This window comes from Natator depressus, chromosome 7 (assembly GCF_965152275.1).
Source record: "Natator depressus isolate rNatDep1 chromosome 7, rNatDep2.hap1, whole genome shotgun sequence".
NCBI lineage: Eukaryota > Metazoa > Chordata > Testudines > Cheloniidae > Natator > Natator depressus.
The window spans coordinates 48,062,651-48,086,576 of NC_134240.1; the positions used below are offsets into that span (position 1 = coordinate 48,062,651).

The window sequence follows — 23,926 nt, forward strand, 5'->3', positions numbered from 1 at the left end:
AATAGCACTATGCATTTCTCTAGATAGGCTTGTTTGCTGCCATCAAGGAGCCAAGCAAGTGAATTTGGTGCCTGCTATAGTTAGAGCTTCAGGGCTTAGATTAAAAGAACCAAAATAGATCTGGGGCATTTAATCCAGAGGTTATTCCTGGGGCTTTGGGTACGTACCTATTTGGGATTAAAATCTGCAGAGGGGATCCTACAATCATCTGGATTTTAAAAATGGCTGAACTACCCCCATATAGCCAGGCCGAGGGAGAGGTTCTTAGGGAAGGGAAATGTCTGATCTTAGTGTGTGGCAGGAAAGCCCATGGCAAGTCATTCTGTAAAGCAGGGGAGAAAGAGGCAGCTTCATTCGTTGCTTGGGGAAAAAGCTGGCGGGACCCAGGAATGAAATCAGAAGAGCTGGGCTGGTGGTGATGAGCAGAGCTCTACCCTTGCTGTCCCTCTTGCTGTCCCTCTCTAATCCTGCTATGTGTGTGTGTGTGTGTGTGTACACATCCCTTCAAGCCCTGGAGAAAAAAGGGTTGGCTGTGACGCTGGCCCAGAAGCCACACAGATTGGAAGCTGCGATGGGGGCGGGTCTGGGGTGCTTTAATCCTGCCTCCACTGGGATTACTGGGTAACACGGTCCTGTAATCTGCACAGTAGCTCTGAGCACGCAGAGCTATCTCCCAGCAGAGGAAATCGGCAAGTTGCGCCCGCTTTCCCCAGCGCAGAACAGAGCAGCCAGTGTTTGGGGGCGTAGAGGGAAGAAGCAGGTAAGTGCCAGCAAACTTGTCTTCTGTTTCCTCACACTGGCTGTGTTTTTCTTTTTCCTTTCTCTTGAAATTGCTTCCTATAAACCTGCTTTATAATTTTTTTTAAATGTGCAAAACTCTTCGATTTCCAAACCACCCTGAAACGGTGAGAACTCTTCCAGCCAAGCCAGGCTCATCTCTCCTGATCTATTCCGGCTGTTCTAATCTAACCTGTCCTGGTCTAAATACTGCCACTCTTTCTACTCTCGGTAATACCTGCGTGGGATGGGGTTAGAGCTTTTGACGTATGTGCAAGGGGGTTAGGAATAGCGTATGTGCCGAACACTGATATTTGTGCACTATGTGGAGGGCGAATTGTAGGTCCAGGGAAGCTGTCTTTATCTTCCACTTCCCACTCCCCCTTGCCCCCGATTCTTTATTTTTACCTCTTCTGTAGTCTCTCTCTGGCTTTCTCCTAAAACTCTTTTAAACTGCCCTGATGGTTTTATTGCCAGGGTCAACAGCCCCATGATATTATAAACACTCACATTGCTTTCCTCACTTGCAAAAAGACAGCTGCAGGACTATATAATAAATAGTATAATTCACCATGTGCTCATCTTAACGTACAGATCCTAGCTCTCTTTCAGTGTTGTGAACTATACAAGCCAATGCATGTGGGCCAAACCTGAAGCTACAGCAAAGTTTGCAGGTGACAAGAGCTGGAGTTCTGGTGTGGGTCTTGTTTGGGTTTTTTTCACTCTTAACTCCTTGTGATCTATAAAAATGTGTGAAGCATCAGAAAGGAGCCGGTGCTAAGCCGGGTTTGCTGCATTGGAACATAGTGCCTTGCCTTTGGGCAAAGTCTTGGAAAGTGCCTTATGCTGTGTGAGCTGGGTGGGCCAGCTGTTGCCAATGATCTCTGGGTTGCACGCATTTAAAAAAAACACACCTTTTTTCCGCTTTAATTTTTAATTGGGCATGGGAGTTACATGTCTCCTAGCTCTGGGAACTGTTGCAGCCTAGATCAGGTGTCATTGCTCTGGACTGAGGCAGGAGGTTTCCGGTCAGCACACTACTTGAGAACACCAGGTTCTTGCACATTGCACCGGGAGACAGAGAGAGTCTTTGGCATTCGATTTCACCAGCAGCAGCAGCATGTGTGTCCCAGCTGCATGTTACTTGGTGGGCTCTCTGCAATCGGGGTATTGAGGTGTGGCTGTCAGGACTCTGGGCAGGCTCAGAGGGGGTCACTGTGTGCAGCAGGCTGGATGTAATTTGACTGTCAGAGCTGGCTCAGTGTGGGTGCTGTGGCCCAGGCTGTCTCTGGGGAGCAGGTGGGACGTGCCTGGATTTGCCTTGCCCTGAGCAGGGTATTTATAGAGCCTGGTTGCTCAAGGAGCCATCAGATGGCTAGGGGGAGGCAGGGGTGGCACATTGCATTCCCCTTCTGCCCACATGCTCCAACTGCCAACCAACCACTTTTCATCACTGTGTCCACTTCTAACTCCACCCTTCACCCGGCCAGTGATTTGCATAGCCATGCCCATTAGCCTTGATTATAGAGGGGCACCAGGGAGAGCTTGCCCTGTCCCCACTTTTAGCCAGGCAGGAGAAGGGGGTGCCTAGTACAGGAGAGGCTGGGTGGAGCCAGGCGGGAGCAGTGCTAAGTGTGCTTGGATTGCTGGAGCTGGGGTCTCCCATCCCCAGTGACCAAGCCAGGCCCGTTCGATGATCATTCACATTTTCCAGCTGACTCCCCGATATGCAGCCAGCTCTGGGGTAAAGCAGCAGCCAACAGCTGAGGAAGAAGGGGTGATTTTGGCTCCAGGCGCCGAGGCAAGTGCCTGCTCTTCAGGGAAGGGCTGGGGGATCCCACACTGATCGGAGACGGCCTTGTTTGGTCTAAAATCCTTCCCCAGGTGTAGGGAACAGCGCAGTGGGGCTGGTCCCCCGTTGCCTTCCCCCTTGGGCCGACGTGGGTGTGAGAGACTCCCACGCTGCTCTGGGGGTGCGGCGCAGCACTCGCGCCATACTGCATGCCAGCAGATCAGCATGGCAGCATCTCGCACTTGCATCCCACGGTTGAGAATGGCTGCATCAGGGGAGGCCAACCTAGGACCGGGGCATAGGGGTGGGGGTGGGGGTGGGGGTGGGGGTCAGCAGTCAGTTCCACTGACTTCAGAGAGCTCCAGCTCGGGCCCAGATGGCTGAGTCTGATGGACTCAGGCCTCTGGCTCCAGGGTGTGTATGTGTTTCACAGCCAGGGGAGCGGCCCCCTTTGGGTAGGGGGCTATCAGATCTGCTCTGTAGCCAGGGTAACCTCCCCTCTCATCGCTCAGAAGAGGGTCGGGCTGGCCACACCACAGAGACAGGTGTCTGTTGTCCTGCTGGGCCAGGGGCTACCACAACCATAGGTCCTGTAAGGGGAGCCTGCGCCGGAGCAAGCCGGAGCTAGGGCTAGTGCACAGGCCGTGCGTTCACATGCTCAGCCCCAAACAAGGACCCCTTGTTTCCAGCTGGAGACAATTAAAGGGCCATTGCCAGGGCAGGGGTTGTCTAACTACTTTACTCGGCTCTTCCCATGCCGCCCTTCATCTGAGTCTCTTGGGGCCTCCTGGTGCTCATGTGTGACCACACATCCACCTTCGCACTCGGGGTGGGCAGCCCCATCTCAGAGGTGAGAGGAGTCCCTGCGAGGTGCCAGAGCCAAGCCTGCTCCCATCCCAGACCAAGAAAGGAACCCAGGAATCCGGGCCCCCAAGGCTTGCTTCTAACCACCAGACCCAGCTTGCCTCCCGTAGCTGGGACTAGCACCCAGACTCCCAGTCTCCTGTGCCGGTCACTAGACCCCACTCCCCTGTGACAGCTGGGATTTTCTAGACCAGGAATCAAGCTGCTCTATCCCCTGCTTTAACCGCCTGACCACAACCAATTGCCCTGTGACTCTGCCCCCTGGCCTGCTGTGGTACAGAGCCTGGGGCAGGTGGGGACACCTTTGATCAGCTCTGCCCTTCCCTTTCCCTGCTCCATCCCAGAGCTGCCGCAGCAGCTGCTGGCCAGCCTGGCTGAAGGCAACGATTTGGGGCCCAGAGCTGGGAGTTCAGAGCTGCTGGGGTTTCAGCTGTATCTACACCCACTGGCTGCGGCTGTATCAAATAAACATGCTACACCAGGGCCTTTCTTTGGTGGATTTGTCGGGAGTGAAGCGCTGGGGTCCCACAAAGTTTGTTTTCTCAGTAAACCATTCTCCAGTCTGAGTAATAGCCAGCATGGTGGGGAGCTGGGGACCTGGCGCCCACTCACCTAGGCTGGTCCTGGCATGCTGGGGGCATGTGAGGTTTGGCTGCCACCCATGTGCCCCCTGCCGCGCAGTGCTGCTGACACAGAGATTTGCTAACAGTCGGGTCCTTCGTGTTCACCCTCAGGTCCCCTTCACATTCCACCAGGGGAATGTCAGTCGGGCCCCGGTTCCAGGGGAAATGCCTAAACCAAACAGTGTTCTAACCCCCACCTCCCCTCGTTTGTTATCACTTCCCTGAAAGGGCCGCATGTCTGCATCTGTCACCTGCATTCCGGTCGCCTCTGGGATACTGGAATGAGGCCCACGCCCCACTGTGCAGGTGCTGTACGTACACACACACACACACACGTAGCCCTAGCCCCATCCAACTTAGGCTAGCTAGGCAAAGGGTGGGAGGGGAAACAGAGGCACAGCAGGGGGCATTCACCCAGTAGGGCAAGGGGAGAACCCACATGTCTAGGATCAGCCATCCAGGGCAGAAGGCTGACCTAGTGGTTAGGACAGGTTCCGTTCTGGGCTTGGCTCCAAACTTGGGCCTTGTCTACGTTAGATCTAAGGTAGCGTGTTAGCTAACACATGCTACCAAGTCTAGCCTAGGCAATGGCAGTGGGCCGTTAGTGTGTGTTCAGCTGGTTCGATTAAAATCCAGGCCTCCCCCAGGAATGGACAGGACTGGCTGAGATCACATCCAGGGGCTGATGTCTCTCCTAGCTTCCTCCAATGTACAGCCTGTCTGAGGGAAAATGGCCCGGAGACCCCAATGGCTGGGGCAGATCCAGTCCCGTGACACCCCTGAGGGGTGGTGCCCTGGTCCAGTCCTGCTGGCGTCCACAGTGGGCTCATTTCTCCAAACCCCGACGGGGCAGTTTGCATCTAGCCTCGAACCCAGCAAAGAGCCACAGGAGCTGATCCGAGTGGTGGGTCTCAGGCTCAGCCCCTGCTGGCCTAGCCTTTTATTATTGTAGCCCCAGACATGGCCCAGGCCCCCACTGGGCCAGGCTCTGTACAGACACAGCACAAAGAGCTGGCAGCGTCAGTGCTAAGCTGGGCCACTTGCCTGAGACCAATCATCTGAGTTAAAGGGTTAGGCGCCTAAATCCGTATGTCCAGGGCATGTTACACACCCCGGTCTGCAGAAGCGGGGTCTGCGCCAGCCCCAGCTCTGGAGCCTGGCTTCTCTAGTGCAGGATCCAGAGGGCCCCAGTCCGAACCCCACTACGCTGGCCAGCAGCTGTCACACAGGCACCTACGGGAGTCGCTTGTGGCTCAGGAGTTGAGCACCCACTGCTAGCAATGGCAAAATTCCCTCTAAGTGCAGGCCCAGGCTAGGTCAGATCTCACCCCTTTCCCCGAGGCAGCAAGTGAGCTCCCTGCTGGCCATTTGCATCCCCTGCAGCAGGCTCCATCCCTACCCACTCTGCAGCGGGTTACCTACCCGCCTGGCCTGGCCCTGGCTGGTCAAGGCTGCCTGTGATATTGACGGCTGATGCAGGCTCCTTCCTCCTGCTCAATCACGTTCAGGGGAAGGAGCTAGTGTTGTTGGAGCTTGAGTCTGGGTCTTGGGGGCAGCCCCCGCCTGCGGGAGGTTTCCCAGGACAGCATCTGACAGCTGGTGGCTCCTGCTTTGCAAGTATCCCATGGGTTCGTGTCACCCCGGCTGAGGTTACTGGGGGCTGGCTTCAGGGGTAGGCACCACATAGCCCCCCAGAGTCCCCTGGGCATGGGGAGGAGGTGCTGGGGTGGCCCCAGCTGTCCCAGGTGCTGGAACGCCATGGCTGTCTTTGCAGCTCTCCTAAGAAGGCAGTTGCCATCTGTCCATGTTCTCCCAGGCCCTCCTTCCCTCATCCTCGCATGTCCGAGTCCCCCTCAGAACCAGGCTGCGTCATCGACTAACACAGCTTCCTGCCCTGTTGGGTGGGTTTAATGCCACGGGGAGGAGTGGCGCTAGGTTAGTGGGGGCTGGCGCTTAGAGCAGGGGGATCTGGGGCCCAGGCTGCCAGGGTTCAATTTCCCACTCTGCCACTGACTCACCATGTGATCGTAGACCAGTTGCACAGAATCATAGATTATCAGGGTCGGAAGGGACCTCAGGAGGTCATCTAGTCCAAACATCTGCTCAAAGCAGGACCAATCCCCAATTTTTGCCCCAGATCCCTAAATGGCCCCCTCAAGAATTGAACTCACAACCCTGGGTTTAGCAGGCCAATGCTCAAACCACTGAGCTATCCCTCCTCTCCTCCTCTTCCCTGCTGTGCCTCAGTTTCCCTATCTATAACATGGGGTCATGGCTTCTCCTGCCTTTACCAGTGGCCCACAGCCTACCTGGCTGGCACTGCGATCCTGGGCATGGGCTGGAGGGAGTGTTCCTGTCGGACCCCTGCCGGGTGGGCCCAGGCACGGACGCGTCACAGCAGGTTACCCCTCTCCTAGCTTGTATCCCTGCAGAGCTGGGAGGGTCTCTTCTTCCCTGGGAGATTGGGGCATGGCCCAGGGCTGGTTCTGGATGCCAGCTCCAGTGAATCCCATTGCTGGGATGGGTAGGGTTAGGACCTGCACCCATGGCAGTGTCTGGCTGGAGTGTGACACGTGCCATGGAATGGGGGGGCTCTGCCCTGCTTCTAAATAGGCCAGTGTGGCAAGGTGCCAAGGGAGCTCCAGTGGCTGGGAGAGCCAGTGGCTGGGAGACCCGGCTCGTCGGCCGGAACGGGTGTGGGGATGCACGGGAGCACCATGGCCTGGCTGGGCACTGAGGGGTTGAATCCACCCCCAACACGCCTGTTCCACTTTCAGGCTTTCCGCGACGCTGGGAGCAAAGCCCTGGTGGGTTTGCCCACGCAGGTGTTTTGCGACTCACTGCACCACGTACGAACCCCGTGCGCTGGGCTGGCCTCATCTCTTGTTCAGTGGCTGCAGCCACGAGTGCACGTCCCTGCTCATCAGCGCGCCCTCGCTGATTATCCAGAGCAGCTGTGAGCTCTTTTGCAGCTCCCTCTCACTAGGATTAGATTTCCTCTCCAAGGGCAGCTCAGGACACGGGGAGTGAGGCTGTGCATCCAGCCCTTCCCCAGGCGGGGGGCCGGTCCTTGGCCAAGCAGGGGAAAGGTTGGGATGCTGGCCCCGAACGAAACTCAGTGGCTGCGAATGGGTTGGCTATTAATCCCCTGGTGGGGAAGCTGAGCAGAGACATCCAGTGCCATGGCAGGGTGAGGGGGGCTAGGAGCCAGGACTCCTGGATTCTCTCCCCAGCTCTGGGAGGGGAGTTAGTGGTTGCGGAGGGGCTGGAAGCCAGGACTCCTGGGTTCTCTCCCCAGCTCTGGGAGGGGAGTTAGTGGTTAGAGCGTGGTGGGGGGGCGGGGGGGGGTTGGGAGCCAGGACTCCTGGGTTCTCTCCCAGCTCTGCTACTGGCTCACTGTGAGACTGGACGTTGCACACTCCAGTGGAGGTGAACGGGCTGAGCCCTTTGGTCAGGCAAAGCTCTGCAGCGTTCTCTGCATCAGGGCTTGGGGCCCGTAGCTGTGGAAGCTGCTTGGGGCAGGGACTATATCTTGGTGTGCGTCTTGCACAGTGCTGAGTGCACAGTAGCGGTAAAAGCCCCTCCCTGCTGCACGGTTCAGTGGAACAGCTCCACGGGATGGGGAGGCGTGGGTAGTGGGCGCTTGGGGGAAGCGCGGTGCACCCTTCTGGGGACGGGCCTGTTAGTTCAAGTGGCGCCTGTGTTCCGTGTCCCCCTCCGTGCCCAGCCCCCAGAGGAGATGGAGCTGTCACAGCTCACGCTGTAGCAGCTCCTCCTTTGCGCTCTGGAGGTCCCAGGGTGCTGGCCAGGTGGGTGGCTGTCGCCCAGAGGAAGGGTGGTGGCTGATCAGGGAATGAGGTGAGCTGGTTCTGCCACCGACTCCATTACACCTTGGGCAAGAAACACACAGGCTCAGCTCCCTGTCTGGGCAAGGGGGCGCAGAACACTGCCTGGCTCCCAGGGATGCGGGGCAGACAGGGTGCTAAGAGATGCTGCGGTGCTGAGAGAGTAACACGCCCAAGGTAGAGGAGGGGAGAGTTCCACCCACAGTGGAATAGGGGGAAGAATTTTGTCTGCACCGAACAGCTGTTTGCAATTGGAGAAACCATTCCCCAACCCAGCTGTGGGTCACTGTGCTTCTTACATGCCTAGTTTTGAGACCAAAAGTCCGCCCCTCTGTCCCCTCCGGATCAGTCACCAAGGGCCGGGAGCAGCAGAATCTTCCCAGCCCCATGGCCTAGTGGAGGGCAGAGAGCCTGGCCCAGAGTGGCAGTGACTGGCTCGGGGCTGGCTCCAGGCCACTCAACCACACAGAACAACCGACATGTGGGCAGGATGATCCGGTGGCAGGGAACGCGTGAGACCGTCAGACCCAGCGCGTGTGGCAGTCACGTCCGACTCTGTGTCCTCACTGACTGGAGACCAACTCAGGCACAGCGGCTGGGGAAGGGCTGAGATGGGGGCGTTCCTGGGTCTTCGTTTCTGCTCTGAGGATGTATTGCAACCTACTCAAGCCAGGATCCCAGCCCCAGGCGTTCAGTCTAGATTAGCTGGAGAAGTTAATGGGGGACTGCTGACAGCCCCTGGAGGAAAGGCGCCAGGAACCCCATGTGCTCATAGCTCTGGACAGGGACTCTGCAGACCTAGGTTCTGGCCCCAGCTCTGCCACAGGCTCCCTGTGTGATGTTGGGCCATGAACTGGCATCAGTGCCCATCTATTCATGTGGTTATAGCCCCTCTGGTCTCCCAGCCTTCGGAGCATGGTGCAGCATCATGGCGCCGGGGCAGCTGGATGCTGATGGGGGCCTGTAATGCTACTGTAATGAAATAGTGATCAAGGGCCCCGGGGGGAAGGGAGCTCTGCATGATTTATAGAGGAGTTGGGCTTGACTGGCGTTGACAGGGCTGGCTCTGATTCCCGCACGGCAGCTGCTGCGCCACCCTGGCTCTGCAGCCTGCATGTGCTGCCAAGCTAGAGACCAGATTCCACCGGCAAAGCAGCATTTACCTTCTCCCTCCTGCAGGGGGCACGGGTATCTCGCCTCCCACCATGCCTGAGGGCCCATGGGTGCCAAGGGGTGAGGGGGAGCTCCGTCTCATGGGCCAGCAGGGGGCGGGATGTCGGTGGGAAGAGGGGGACACTTTGCTGGAGAAAGCGTGTTGGGGACAGGGGCTGCAATTTGCCCTGGAGCAGTGGGATGAGGGCAAAGTTCATGCCCCAGCTAGACCCCACTGAAGCCCTAGTTTGAGGAGAAAGGTGGGGGCCAGGCCTCAGCTGGTCCCTCTGCCCGGACTGGATTGCACCCAAGCATGTGGGCGAGGGCAGAGGGAGTGACCCGAGCAGCTGACAAACAGATTCAAGTCTTGGAAGACAAGAGAAAACCAGCGGGGGACGGCAGAGTCACTGGGGAGCCAGGAATGCAGGCAAAGGGATGAGTGTCCCAGTGCCTGCTGGAATGCGGAAGCGGATCTCTGAGCTGGATCCCCAGCAGGGGGAGGCATTAGGATGTATAGATGCCAGGCAGGCTGCCCGGTGGATTGTGGCCCCAGGAGCAGAAGAGGCCTAAGGTACCAGTGTAGGCCAGCTGAGCCGTGGTCCCAGTGCTATTTATCAAGGGCTCTGCTAACACTGAAGTCTAACCAGAGCAGAGCCACTCATGAAGGCCTGGAGTGCCCTGGGCCCAGCCTCTGAGCAGCTTCCCCTGTGGGGTTGGCCCCAGTGCCAGGGAGCTGGCAGCACTAGGCTTCTCCACGGGGAGCTGTGGTCTCTTCCAGGCAAAGGCTCGAGCTGTCTGTGTGCACTGAGTGCCGGGGACCCCTGCTGCTCCAGCATGCCACAAGGAGGCTTTCTGCATGAACCGGGCCATAGCGGGGCTCTAATTACTACAGCCTGAATGCTGAGAGTTCCCTCTCTCTTCTCACCTAAGAAGCTCCTGTGGGAGGTGTGAAGGTTTCCCCCGGGGTGTCACTTGGAACTGGGGTACCACTGAGCCCTCTGACCCGCCAGCCTGGGCTCCCTCTCACACTGTGCTGTTGTGACAAGCTGCAGAGCCGCTCCCGGTCCTACACTTCCACCAGCATTCACACAAGTAGGGACACACCCAGCTGCAGTTACATGCTGGGTCTCTGACCAGCCCCTGCATGAAGCAACAATAGAAAGGCTACAGCCAAGATAACTCCCAGCTCCCCAGGCACACGCCCCGCCCCCTCTGGAGCATAAACCCAAAATTATATCATCTTTTGCTGCACAGGGAACTGTGCAACATAAGCTCTTAGAGTTCACCTCACCCTCAATGTGGAGGGGAATATGCAGCAGCCCCCAGAGCTAAGATTCCCAAGGACTTCACTCCAAATGTATTGGTTTAGATTAAAGCATAAAATAAAGTTTATTAACTACAAAAGATAGATTTTAGGTGATTATAAGTGATAGCAAACAGATCAAAGCAGATTACCTAGTAAATAAACAAAACACAAACTAAGATTAACATACTAGAAAGATAGGATGTGAATTATGTTTCTCACCCTGAGAGATGGTACAAGCAGGTTTCAGATTCTTAAGTGACAAGCTGCACTTGTTTTACAGCTTGGAATCCCCAGGTCTTTCAAACACAGGCTAGAAATCCCTTTAGCCTGGGTCCAGCACTTCCCCCAGTTCAGTCTTTGTTCCTCAGGTGTTTCCAGGAGTCCTCATGTGGGGAGTGAAGAACAACAGATGATGTCACTCCCTGCCTTATATAGCTTTAGCATATGGCAGGAACCCTTTGTCCCAAAAAGTCAATTTGTGGAAAAACACTGACATCGCAAGATGGAGTCCAGAGTCATGTGGTCTCATCACATGTCCTTGCTGAGTCATAGCAGCCATTACTTACAGACTGGAGCATTCTCAGGAAGGTTCACCAGGCCAGGGATAAGTTTCTCCTAAGGCCTATTGTTTTTCTTAATGGCCCATTACCCTGAATAGGCCCTTCGCCACCATCTATCTAGACTGGAAGTTCCTGCCTAGTGGGCGTTACCCAGGTGTAACTACATGTGGAAGACAGATACATAGTCAATATTCATAACTTCAGATACAAATAATACATGCATACAAATAGGATAATTATATTCAGCAAATCATAACTTTTCCAATGACATCTTACATGACCCATCTTGCATAAAATGCATCATAATTATGCCATAATCATATCATAATAATATTGCTATGAAGAATATGGGGTGCGGTGTCACAGCAGTGAGCAAAACAGCCTTGCTGATTCAGTGTCCTCCATCCTCATCTTGTGCTGATTTCACACCATGGCTGTCATGGCGCTGACTCCTGATTCACACCAGAGTGAGCTTGGAGTCGGCCTATTTGTTGGCTGGGGTCTAAGTGGGTAAAGCAGCTGCCTGACTACCCTAATTTTATGGCACATCTTGTGATATTTGGTGTTTCTTTTCCTCAAAGCCCCAGCTCCTGGAGTGCTGGGATTAGGTCAGACTCTCAGCTGGTGTTTTTATAAGTCAGTAAGAGTCTGGCCCTCGTGGAGAAGAGCTAGAGAACGTGACCCCTAAAGGGTCAAAACTGGAAGGAGAATGGAAAGGGCCCAAAATGGATTAAATCTTTAAATTTATTGGCATTTAAGCCAATCTCGTGACTGTGGGAACAGAGATTCCCCCTCTCCTCCCATCCAGATAACAACCTTTCAGAGCAAAGGCACTGATCAGTGTTTATGCTACTGCCCAGCTGGACTTTGCCTGAATCAGAGCCCAGCCCAGCTGCCCCCAGAGCGATGGGAAGACTCCCATTGACTGCACCAGAGGTGGGAGCAGGACTTTGGCTCCCTGCTGGGTTACAGGCAAGACCCAGGATTAGGGGCTTTGTGGGGGCCAGCTGAGCCCTAGCTATGGACAGAACCAGCCAGTGAGGATAATCTCTTGCATTTCTCTAGCACCTGCCTGGCACAGCACATCTCAAAGAGCCCATAGCTCCTGGAGACCAGGATTGCTGACCCAGCATTGAAATGCAGCCACCTCTGGGCAGTGACCCGTCAGCTGGTTTGCAGCGCTCAGCAACACAGCTTGGCAGTCTAGGAAGAGAAGGAGAAGCATGGTCCCACTTGAAGCTGCAGGGAGTGTACGAGGCAGACAGGAATGGCCGAATGGGCGGGGCGAGCCAATGGGGCTGCAGCCACACAGAACTGCGGTTACAAATCCCAGTTCAGGGGGAACACACAGATTCCATCCCCTGTGTCTGCCAGGGGCTGAATGAGCTGGGGAAGAGGGGCTGCCCAGCAGTTGGAGGGGGCGGGTTTTGCATTTACACTGGCTTCCTGCAGCAGATATGTGTGTCTGGGGGAGGGAGGGAGTGCAGCTCTCCCCCTCGGTACTGTCACGCCGATCTAATTGCTCGCACATCAGACAGGAAATCACTTGATTTGGAGCTTTGGTTGTAGATGAGACAACATTTATTGCTACCACTTAGGAAAATTCTTCCTACATTCCACCAAAGATGCGAGACCACCACCTCACTTGTCTGGTCCACGCCAAGGTTACCATTGAAACTCAGATGCTCTGTGATCAATTTTTATTCACTGTTTCCTTTTCGTTCCCGTTCTGTTTCTGTGGCCTTCAGGTGCCCGTGGATCATTAATAAGCACTGGCATTTTTCAGCACAGATCTCAGAGTGCTTCTCGCAGGCGGCCAGGCCCATTATATCCATTTTACAGATGGAGAAACTGAGGCACATAGGTGAAATTATTTGCCCAGGGTCACCCACCTGGCCAGTACAGAACCAGGAAGAGAACACAGCTTTCTGAGCCTCTGGCCACTCTGCCATGCTCCCTTTGGCTGTCTTGTCTCTAACCCTAACACATCTGCTCAGGGGACTAAGGATCCCCTCCCCCTTGTGCAATCACATTAGGGTGGCAGCACCAGGGGAAAGCAGGGCTGTGACCGCTACTCCCCTGCTGCCAGCCATTGTCCCAGGATAGGGACAGTAGTGCCCTGGTTCCACCCCCTCTAATTAGCCCCCCAGGGCCACAAGGGGGAGCCCACAGTAGATGGGTGTCTCAGAAGTACAGCGCCTCCTAGTGCGCTGACTGCGAGCACTGCACCTGCACTCTGCCACTAACGGCAAAATGTAACGGCCTTCAGTAGCAATAAGGTGCATGCGGCAGGTGTTAGAGCCTCGAGGTTAAACGGCTGGGCTGTCTAGGCCATGAGGTCAGATGCTCCAAAGCTTATCTCTTGGCTTTTCCACATCCATGTAGCTGGCGATTCATTCTCAGGCCACTTTGATGGGAAAAGAAGAAATGGAATATTAGCAAAGAAGCCAAGGTAGAAAACGGACCACTAGGAACATGGGGCTCTCTAGAGCGGCTCAGAGCCCAGATTGGTCTAGGACACTGACACTCTGACCTGTCTCCAATGGGGGCCAGTGCCAGCTGCTGCAGAGGAAGGTCATAGAATCATAGAATCATAGAATATCAGGGTTGGAAGGGACCCCAGAAGGTCATCTAGTCCAACCCCCTGCTCGAAGCAGGACCAATTCCCAGTTAAATCATCCCAGCCAGGGCTTTGTCAAGCCTGACCTTAAAAACCTCTAAGGAAGGAGATTCTACCACCTCCCTAGGTAACGCATTCCAGTGTTTCACCACCCTCTTAGTGAAAAAGTTTTTCCTAATATCCAATCTAAACCTCCCCCATTGCAACTTGAGACCATTACTCCTCGTTCTGTCATCTGCTACCATTGAGAACAGTCTAGAGCCATCCTCTTTGGAACCCCCTTTCAGGTAGTTGAAAGCAGCTATCAAATCCCCCCTCATTCTTCTCTTCTGCAGACTAAACAATCCCAGCTCCCTCAGCCTCTCTTCATAAGTCATGTGCTCTAGACCCCTAATCATTTTTGTTGCCCTTCGCTGGACTCTCTCCAATTTATCCACATCCTTCTTGTAGTGTGGGGCCCAAAACTGGACACAGTACTCCAGATGAGGCCTCACCAGTGTCGAATAGAGGGGAACGATCACATCCCTCGATCTGCTCGCTATGCCCCTACTTATACATCCCAAAATGCCATTGGCCTTCTTGGCAACAAGGGCACACTGTTGACTCATATCCAGCTTCTCGTCCACTGTCACCCCTAGGTCCTTTTCCGCAGAACTGCTGCCTAGCCATTCGGTCCCTAGTCTGTAGCGGTGCATTGGATTCTTCCATCCTAAGTGCAGGACCCTGCACTTATCCTTATTGAACCTCATCAGATTTCTTTTGGCCCAATCCTCCAATTTGTCTAGGTCCTTCTGTATCCTATCCCTCCCCTCCAGCGTATCTACCACTCCTCCCAGTTTAGTATCATCCGCAAATTTGCTGAGAGTGCAATCCACACCATCCTCCAGATCATTTATGAAGATATTGAACAAAACCGGCCCCAGGACCGACCCCTGGGGCACTCCACTTGACACCGGCTGCCAACTAGACATGGAGCCATTTATCACTACCCGTTGAGCCCGACAATCTAGCCAGCTTTCTACCCACCTTATAGTGCATTCATCTAGCCCATACTTCCTTAACTTGCTGACAAGAATACTGTGGGAGACCGTGTCAAAAGCTTTGCTAAAGTCAAGAAACAATACATCCACTGCTTTCCCTTCATCCACAGAACCAGTAATCTCATCATAAAAGGCGATTAGATTAGTCAGGCATGACCTTCCCTTGGTGAATCCATGCTGACTGTTCCTGATCACTTTCCTCTCATGTAAGTGCTTCAGGATTGATTCTTTGAGGACCTGCTCCATGATTTTTCCAGGGACTGAGGTGAGGCTGACTGGCCTGTAGTTCCCAGGATCCTCCTTCTTCCCTTTTTTAAAGATTGGCACTACATTAGCCTTTTTCCAGTCATCCGGGACTTCCCCCGTTCGCCACGAGTTTTCAAAGATAATGGCCAAGGGCTCTGCAATCACAGCCGCCAATTCCTTCAGCACTCTCGGATGTAACTCGTCCGGCCCCATGGACTTGTGCACGTCCAGCTTTTCTAAATAGTCCCTAACCACCTCTATCTCCACAGAGGGCTGGCCATCTCTTCCCCATTCTGTGATGCCCAGCGCAGCAGTCTGGGAGCTGACCTTGTTAGTGAAAACAGAGGCAAAAAAAGCATTGAGTACATTAGCTTTTTCCACATCCTCTGTCACTAGGTTGCCTCCCTCATTCAGTAAGGGGCCCACACTTTCCTTGGCTTTCTTCTTGTTGCCAACATACCTGAAGAAACCCTTCTTGTTACTCTTGACATCTCTTGCTAGCTGCAGCTCCAGGTGCGATTTGGCCCTCCTGATATCTTTCCTACATGCCCGAGCAATATTTTTATACTCTTCCCTGGTCATATGTCCAACCTTCCACTTCTTGTAAGCTTCTTTTTTATGTTTAAGATCCGCTAGGATTCCACCATTAAGCCAAGCTGGTCGCTTGCCATGTTTACTATTCTTTCGACTCATCGGGATGGTTTGTCCCTGTAACCTCAACAGGGATTCCTTGAAATACAGCCAGCTCTCCTGGACTCCCTTCCCCTTCATGATAGTCCCCCAGGGGATCCTACCCATCCGTTCCCTGAGGGAGTCGAAGTCTGCTTTCCTGAAGTCCAGGGTCCGTATCCTGCTGCTTACCTTTCTTCCCTGCGTCAGGATCCTGAACTCAACCAACTCATGGTCACTGCCTCCCAGATTCCCATCCACTTTTGCTTCCCCCACTAATTCTACCCGGTTTGTGAGCAGCAGGTCAAGAAAAGCGCCCCCCCTAGTTGGCTCCCCTAGCACTTGCGCCAGGAAATTGTCCCCTACGCTTTCCAAAAACTTCCTGGATTGTCTATGCACCGCTGTATTGCTCTCCCAGCAGATATCAGGAAAATTAAAGTCACCCATGAGAATCAGGGCATGCGATCTAGTAGCTTCCGTGAGTTGCCGGAAGAAAGCCTCATCCACCTCATCCCCCTGGTCCGGTGGTCTATAGCAGACTCCCACCACTACATCACTCTTGTTGCACACACTTCTAAACTTAATCCAGAGACACTCAGGTTTTTCCACAGTTTCGTACCGGAGCTCTGAGCAGTCATACTGCTCCCTTACATACAGTGCTACTCCCCCACCTTTTCTGCCCTGCCTGTCCTTCCTGAACAGTTTATAACCATCCATGACTGTACTCCAGTCATGTGAGCTATCCCACCAAGTCTCTGTTATTCCAATCACGTCATAGTTCCTTGACATCACCAGGACCTCCAGTTCTCCCTGCTTGTTTCCAAGGCTTTGTGCATTTGTATATAAGCACTTGAGATAACCTGTTGATCGCCCCTCATTCCCAGTATGAGGCAGGAGCCCTCCCCTCACAGACATTCCTGCCTGTGCTTCCTCCCGGTATCCCGCTTTCCCACTTACCTCAGGGCTTTGGTCTCCTTCCCCCAGTGAACCTAGTTTAAAGCCCTCCTCACTAGGTTAGCCAGCCTGCTGGCAAAGATGCTCTTCCCTCTCTTCGTAAGATGGAGCTCGTCTCTGCCCAGCACTCCTCCTTCATGGAACACCATCCCATGGTCAAAGAATCCAAAGCCTTCTCTCCGACACCACCTGCGTAGCCATTCGTTGACTTCCACGATTCGACGGTCCCTACCCAGGCCTTTTCCTTCCACGGGGAGGATGGACGAGAACACCACTTGCGCCTCCAACTCCTTTATCCTTCTTCCCAGAGCCACGTAGTCCGCAGTGATCCGCTCAAGGTCATTCTTGGCAGTATCATTGGTGCCCACGTGGAGAAGCAGGAAGGGGTAGCGATCCGAGGGCTTGATGAGTCTCGGCAGTCTCTCCGTCACATCGCGAATCTTAGCCCCTGGCAAGCAGCAGACTTCTCGGTTTTCCCGGTCAGGGCGGCAGATAGATGACTCAGTCCCCCGGAGGAGAGAGTCCCCGACCACCACCACCCGCCTTCTCCTCTTGGGAGTGGTGGTCGTGGAACCCCCAACCTCAGGACATCGCATCTCATGCCTTCCAACCAGCAGAGTCTCCTTCTGCTTTCTCCCCCCAGACATATCATCTGGTCCACTCTCCGCAATGGTACCTGTGGAGAGAACATGAAAGCGGTTGGTTACCTGTGTCTGTGTTACTGGAACCCGGACATTCCGCTTACCTCTTCTGGAGGTCACATGTTGCCAAGCTTCTTCACTGGCCTCTTGGCTCCTCTGTGCAACCTGCTCTATATCTTTAGAGCTTTGTGCCCCTAGAAGCCTATCCTGTGTTTTGTCCAGAAAATCCTCAGTTTCTCGTATGCAACGCAGGGTCGTTATCTGTTGTTCCAGACCTTCAATCGTCTCTTCCAATATGGAGACCAGCTTGCACTTTGTACAGACAAAGCCGCTTCTGTCCTGTGGAAGAAAGACAAACATGGCACATCCAGTGCAGGTCACAACAGCTGAACCCCCCCCTTCCATATCACCTACCTACTATGAGCTTCCTCAGAGACGTTTGCAAGATGTAAGCTGCTTCCTCCATGATGTTTCTCAGACCCGGTCTTCCCTTTGGGTCCCAATGTCTGCTCTCCCATCTGGACGCCACCCCTCCTCCCCTCATGCCCATCTTCCCGTGGCCTGTCCACATCACCCGCTCCATGCCACCACTGGCTCCCACCATCTCATCTTGCCCTGCTGGCCCCTTGCCTCTGCCCGTGCTGCCAGCCTCACCCCCTGCCTGCTGTCTCACCAGTGTCTCCAGGCTCCCTCTCCCACTCGGAGCTTTGAAAAGGTCCCCCGGAGCGCGGTCACTGAACTGATCCATAAAGCTCCAACCCTCGTCTCCTCCGGCCCCCTTGTCAGGACCCACCGTTGCCACCCCACTCACAAGAACTCAGATGGAGGTGAGGCTGCAAGGCAGCTGGGCAGGAGATCGGCGGGCAGCCAGCCACAGCTTTATGGTAACTAAGTGTTTTGTTTGGGAATTGGAAAACATGATCACAATATTTGGGGTCAGGAAGGAATTCTCCCCCGGGTCAGATTGGCAGAGATCCTGGGGGGTTTTCGCCTTCCTCTTCAACATGGGTCACTTGCAGGTTTAAACTAGAGTAAGTGGTAGATTCTCTGTCACTTGAAGTCTTTAAATCATGACTTGAGGACTTCAGTAACTCAGCCAGAGGTTAGGGGTCTGTTATAGGAGTGGGTGGGTGAAATTCTGTGGCCTGCAACATGCAGGAGGTCAGACTAGATGATCATGATGGTCCCATCTGGCCTGAAAGTCTTTGAGTCTCGGAGAAACATTGGGTCTTTTATTTGGAGGTAAAAACTCAGCTGGGGATATGAGATTATTTTGGCTTGGTTTTGACTGTAATCGTTCCAGTTAGCACTCTTCAGCAGTAAATCTCAAAACACTTTACAAAGGAGGTTGGTGTTGTTATCCCCATTTTACAGATGTGGAAACTGAGGTATGGGGTGGGGACATGACTTGCCCAAGGTCAGCCAGCAGGCCCTTGGCAGAGCCAGGGACGAGAACCTGGTCTCCTGAGTCCCAGTCCAGTGCTCTGTCCACGAGGGCATGCTGCCTCCCTGCTGTAGACCACTTTTCTGCCATGTGAAATCCACTCTCTGCTCAATTTCTGACACACAAACTCATCCTATTTGATTGGGGCTGATTTGGCATCTCTGTGAGTTCTTCATTGTGGGGCTCGTGCAGTGGTGCTGGAATACTTTTAATAGTGGGGGTGCTGAAAGCCAGCCCCCTTACCCCTGTCTGTGCCCCCCAGCCCCTCCCCAGCTGGGGCCAGGAGCAGGGCCATGTCTCCAGGAGTGGGGGACCCGGACAGGAGTAAGGGGGCTGAGGCTGGGGCCACAGCTAGGGGCATCAATAGGGCCGGCAGCCGGGACCCTGCGTGCCAGGACACTGCATGAAAACCTGGGAGTGCTGCAGCACCCCCCACGCCCCTAGTTCCCATGCCTATGGGCTCGTGGTGTTTACCCGGTCGGCTAAGAGGCTCGTAGAACCAGTAATCGTCCCGAGTCGCGCTGTCTGAGCTCATGACATTCGCAAGCCAGTCTAGCTGTGGTAGGCGGGATTGGCAACCTGCAGCCACCTGACAAATCATGAGATTGGTGGAAAAATCATGAGACTTTTTAAAATCATGTTTTTACATTCTTATTTTTCCCTTTTGGTTCTGAGCCCTTCAGGGGCAGGGGTCACGACTTTGCGCTTTTGCTCTGTAGCTGTGAAGGCTAGAAATATTTCCAACAAAGAAAACAGAGATTTCCTCAGAACGAGAATAACAAGAAGCAATGGGCTTGATCTGCAGCAAGGGCAATTTAGGTTTGATATTAGGAAAAACTTTCTAACTTTCAGGGCCGTTCAGCTGTGGAACAGGCGTCCGAGGGCAGTTGCGGAATCCCCGTCACTGAAGGTTTTTAAGAGCAGTCGGACAAGCCCCTGCCTGGGCTGGTCTGGGGTGACTTGGTCCTGCCTCAGCGTGGGCGGCTGGACTTGACACATTTCTAGGATTCTTTAATTGCATGACTCTGGGAGCTGGGGCTTTAAGAAAACCATACCAAGTAGCATGACTTGGGATCAAATCCTGAGAGTTTGCAGAACTGAGTGGGCCAAGATTTCCAAACTGGGGTCCCTAAACTTCAACCCTGAGGGGGTGAATATTTCAAAACTCCATAAGTCCCACTGAAGGGCAAAGTAATTAGGCATGTGAAGGCTTTTTGCTCTAGATCCAAAGGTAGGCACCTCAATGTCTTGCTTTTCAGAAGCCCTGAAAGTTAGAAAGTTTTTCCTAATATCAAACCTAAATTGCCCTTGCTGCAGATCAAGCCCATTGCTTCTTGTTATTCTCGTTCTGAGGAAATCTCCGTATTCTTTTTTGGAAATATTTCTAGCCTAGAGCCTCAGAGGTATTTCAGCCCCCACCTCACTAACTGTGCCCGTTTAACTCAGTGTCCGTTTAGCATGGTTGAAAATTGGGCCTCTTGCCTGGGTGTCTAAACCTGGATTTTGGACGTTACCCAACTTTCGGAAGTCAACAATCAGCCATATTTTTTCCACCTGTCGGAAGCATTGTCTGGTGGTTAGAGCACTGGGCGAGTCTGAACTCCTGGGTTCTTCCTGGCTCTGCGTGGGGACTGCGGCCCATGGGTGAGAGTGCAGGACTGAGAGTCAGGGCTCTTGGGTCCTAGTGCAGGCTCTGGGAGGGAGTGTCAGCTAGTGGTTAGAGTAGGGGGGCTGGGAGCCAGAACTCCTGGGTTCTATTCCTTGCTGCTTGCATGACCTCAGGCAAGTTCTGTTCAGCTCTCTGGGCCTTGCTGAGCTTCCGCCCAGCCACCTCCTTATGCCAGCGACAAGTAGGCACAATGCAGCCTCCCAGCCTGCCCGTTTCGGGAGACTGAGGCAGGCAGCAATAACTGCCAAGCGAAGCAGTGGCAGAGACAAGAATAGAACCCAGGCGTCTTGGCTGCTAATGTCCTGGGCTCACCGCATGCCCACACTGCCTGCCTGGGTGATCTGCAGCATGCCATGGTCAAGCCAGGGCAGGTAATGAGAAGCCTGTTGCGGGCATTTCCTGGACTCCACTGACCATGTAGGCCAGAGCGTGGGTACCTGGCCAGCCGCACGCAGCCCCAGCAGCTGGGCAAGTGCCTGGTGCTAAAGCCGGATTACTGCCATTAATGTTTCTGCTTCCAGGGACCCAGGGCAAGCGGATTATCAGGGATTCAGCTGTGATGAGAAGGGAGATGAGTGAGTGGTTCTCCCTCTGCAAAGCTGCCCCTCCCCCTGAGCTCTGCCAGCCTCAAGGCAAGGGACCAGCCAGGGGCAATAGCATGGCTTGGCCAGCAGCAGCTACCACCGGGGCCAAACACTCCATCAGCTGCTTCTCTGCACCCTCCTGGTCCAGGTAGAGAGGCTGAGGGGCACTGTCACCAAAAGTCAGATGCCGCCTGTACTCCGTGCCGTCCTCCCCCGCCCATGCTCCTGCAAGGTAAAAACTACACCACCTTGTCTTCTCTAGGCTTTCCTAGCCTCCACAGTGTAAAAACAGCCCTGGATTGGGCAGCAAGGAGGTGGCCTGTGTGTGTGTTATATCTTGTGTACATGGCACAGGCTGCACGGGTTTAGCTTAAATCAGTTCTCAAAGTAGTGCAACTCCCCCTTCCTCCCTCCCTCCCCATGTAGATGCTCTTGTTTCAGGTGAGCTGAAACCAGTTCCTGGCCAATTGCAGCTAAACTGCGATCAGCCTGGTTTAAACTGAAATCAGAGGCTGCACCCAGCTCTTTGCACCGACCAAAAACCACCCCTGAAGCCAAGGCGCTGTGTATGTAGACAAAGCCCGGGTGGGTGCGTCTCTGTCTGTCTGTGCAGGGCTGGAGGCGACTGTCCTGTGCTACTTACTGGCTGAGCAACCAAAAGCTGCTCTCTGGGATCCAGCGACTCCTGCTCCAGCTGACAGCCCTGCTGGGTTCTAAGGGGTGGGAGCAAAGCCGCAGCAGCCCAGCAAAGCTCCTCCGAGTTTTGTTGCTGCTCTCCGGCTGCTGAGGCAATGCCAGCGCCTGTCTTAGTGGGAGCAAGGGCCAGCCCAGCCACCCCAGCACTGCAGTGGTTCTTGGGAGTTGCCCGTGCCCAGCTGCTCGCTGGCAGTGAAAGAGCAGGGAAGGTGCTGAGCCAGCAGCCCAGAAGGTTGGGCTTGTATAGAAAGCCAGGGGTTAAGAAACACAGCCCTGATTAGCTTTGGGGTCCTTCTTCCCCGCCACTTCCAGCGCACTTTACTGGGGGAGGGGCAGGTATCACCACCGGAGCTGTGGAGCAGGGCGGGGACTTGGCCACAGGCTGCAGCACAGCCAGGAAGAACCCAGGTGTCCTGGCTAGCAGCTTGGTGCCCTAGCCCCTGGCCCCTGCCCCTCCACAGCAAGGAGCCCAGGCTGAGCATCATATCAGTATCAAGGGTTCTTTTAAAGCCAGCGACGAGGGTGGGATTTAAATATTCCAGCCGCACTCTTGCCCCCCCTTCGATGATAGAGCACCTTCCCAAGGTGGGCCAGTGCCATCACCCCCATTTCATAGAAGGGGAAACTGAGACACAGAGGGGGCCACGATTCTCCCACGGTCCCCTGATTCCTAGCTTGGTGCTCTCTCCGCTAGGCCACAGCCTCCCCTCTGCTGGAAGTGGGGGTTACTTTGATAGCCTGAGGGAAAGACAGGGTGGTCTGGCACTGGCCTGGCACTGCTGTGCCCAGTGAGGCTGCCGTCATCCCAGCCTGGCCTGGGCACCCTGGCAAGACCCACTGCCTGCAAGAGCCAGAGCCCTGAGCCTCGGGCTCCGCTCCCCCTTTGCTCCCACTGCCTCCCAGCTGAGGCAGGTCCCATTGAAGCATGAGGCAGTCACACCTGGGGGGAGATTTAGGCCACACCTCCTCACCCCAAATGACCCTTTCCGATGAGATCCCCAATCAACGCCCTTGTCCTGGCTCCTGGGCTGAGGCTGTCTCTGCCCATCAGATGGTGCAGCACTGCCAAGCAGGTCACTGAGCCCTGCCAGGGCTTAGGGCAATTCATGGCTTTGTTTGTGGAGTCTCCCCTGCCAGAAGCCACGCAGCCTTTGCCAACAGCGGCCTGGGAATCAGGGCTGCCCAGAGCAGGGCCTCTCCCCTCGGGGGTGTGATTGGTGAGTAACAGCCCACGTGATGTACTCTTTGGGGGCCGGGAACCCTGGGGAGATGGGGAGCAATGAGGGATCCATCTACCCACAGGTGTGTAAGGACTAACGGCCACCCCAGCTCAGACCCATGGTCTTTCTAGCCTGGTGTTCTGTCTCTGGCAAGTGGCTGGTGCCGGGTGCTTCAGAGGGAATGAACAGAACAGAGTGATTATCCAGTGATCCATCCCCTGTTTTCCAGTCCCAGGTTCTGGCAGTCAGAGGCTCAGGGACACCCAGAGCATGGGATTGCTTCCCTGACTACCTTGGCTAATAGCCATTGATGGACCTATCCTCCAGGAACTTATCTCATTCTTTCTGAACCTACAGGTTTCAGAGTAGCAGCCGTGTCAGTCTGTTTCCGCAAAAAGAAAAGGAGTACTTGTGGCACCTTAGAGACTAACCAATTTATTTGAGCATGAGCTTTTGTGAGCTACAGCTCATTTCATCGGATCCATGCAGTGGAAAATACAGTGGGGAGATTTTATATACATCAGCCGCACTATCAGAGGCTCGTTCACCTGCACATCTACCAATGTGATATATGCCATCATGTGCCAGCAATGCCCCTCTGCCATGTACATTGGTCAAACTGGACAGTCTCTACGTAAAAGAATAAATGGACACAAATCAAACGTCAAGAATTATAACATTCAAAAACCAGTCGGAGAACACTTCAATCTCTTTGGTCACTCGATTACAGACCTAAAAGTGGCAATTCTTCAACAAAAAAACTTCAAAAACAGACTCCAAAGAGACTGCTGAATTGGAATTAATTTGCAAACTGGACACAATTAACTTAGGCTTGAATAGAGACTGGGAGTGGATGGGTCATTACACAAAGTAAAACTATTCCCCCATGTTTATTGACCCCCCCGCCCCCCACTATTCCTCACACGTTCTTGTCAACTGCTGGAAATGGCCCACCTTGATTATCACTACAAAAGGTTCCCTGGTTTGTGTGGGGAGGGTCTAATTTAAGGCATTCCAGAGCCCTAGTTGCCCCCTGAAGCCCCTGTCCCAGGTCATATCCCCACATTCTTTAGGTTAAGATGAGAGGGGCAGTTCAGCCCCCTGGGAGCTATTGTTTCAGACTCTCTGCAGACTCAGGCCTTGTCTACACCTAGATCATTCCCATGCTGCTAGTCCGCCAGTGCCTTCCCCCCGTGTGCCGAGAGGAAGACAAGCTCTCCTGCA

The 23,926-nt window shown here is 54.2% G+C and overlaps 1 protein-coding gene across 1 annotated transcript in view; it reads left to right on the forward strand.

The window, feature by feature from the left end:
* Positions 1 to 601: 601 nt before the first annotated feature.
* The window catches only part of SLC38A3 (solute carrier family 38 member 3), a 73,541-nt gene continuing 50,216 nt past the window's right edge, over positions 602 to 23,926 (forward strand). The window contains exon 1 of the mRNA XM_074958350.1: positions 602 to 760. The gene's annotated coding sequence lies outside the window, so the exon portion shown is untranslated. The remainder of the gene's footprint in view (positions 761 to 23,926) is intronic.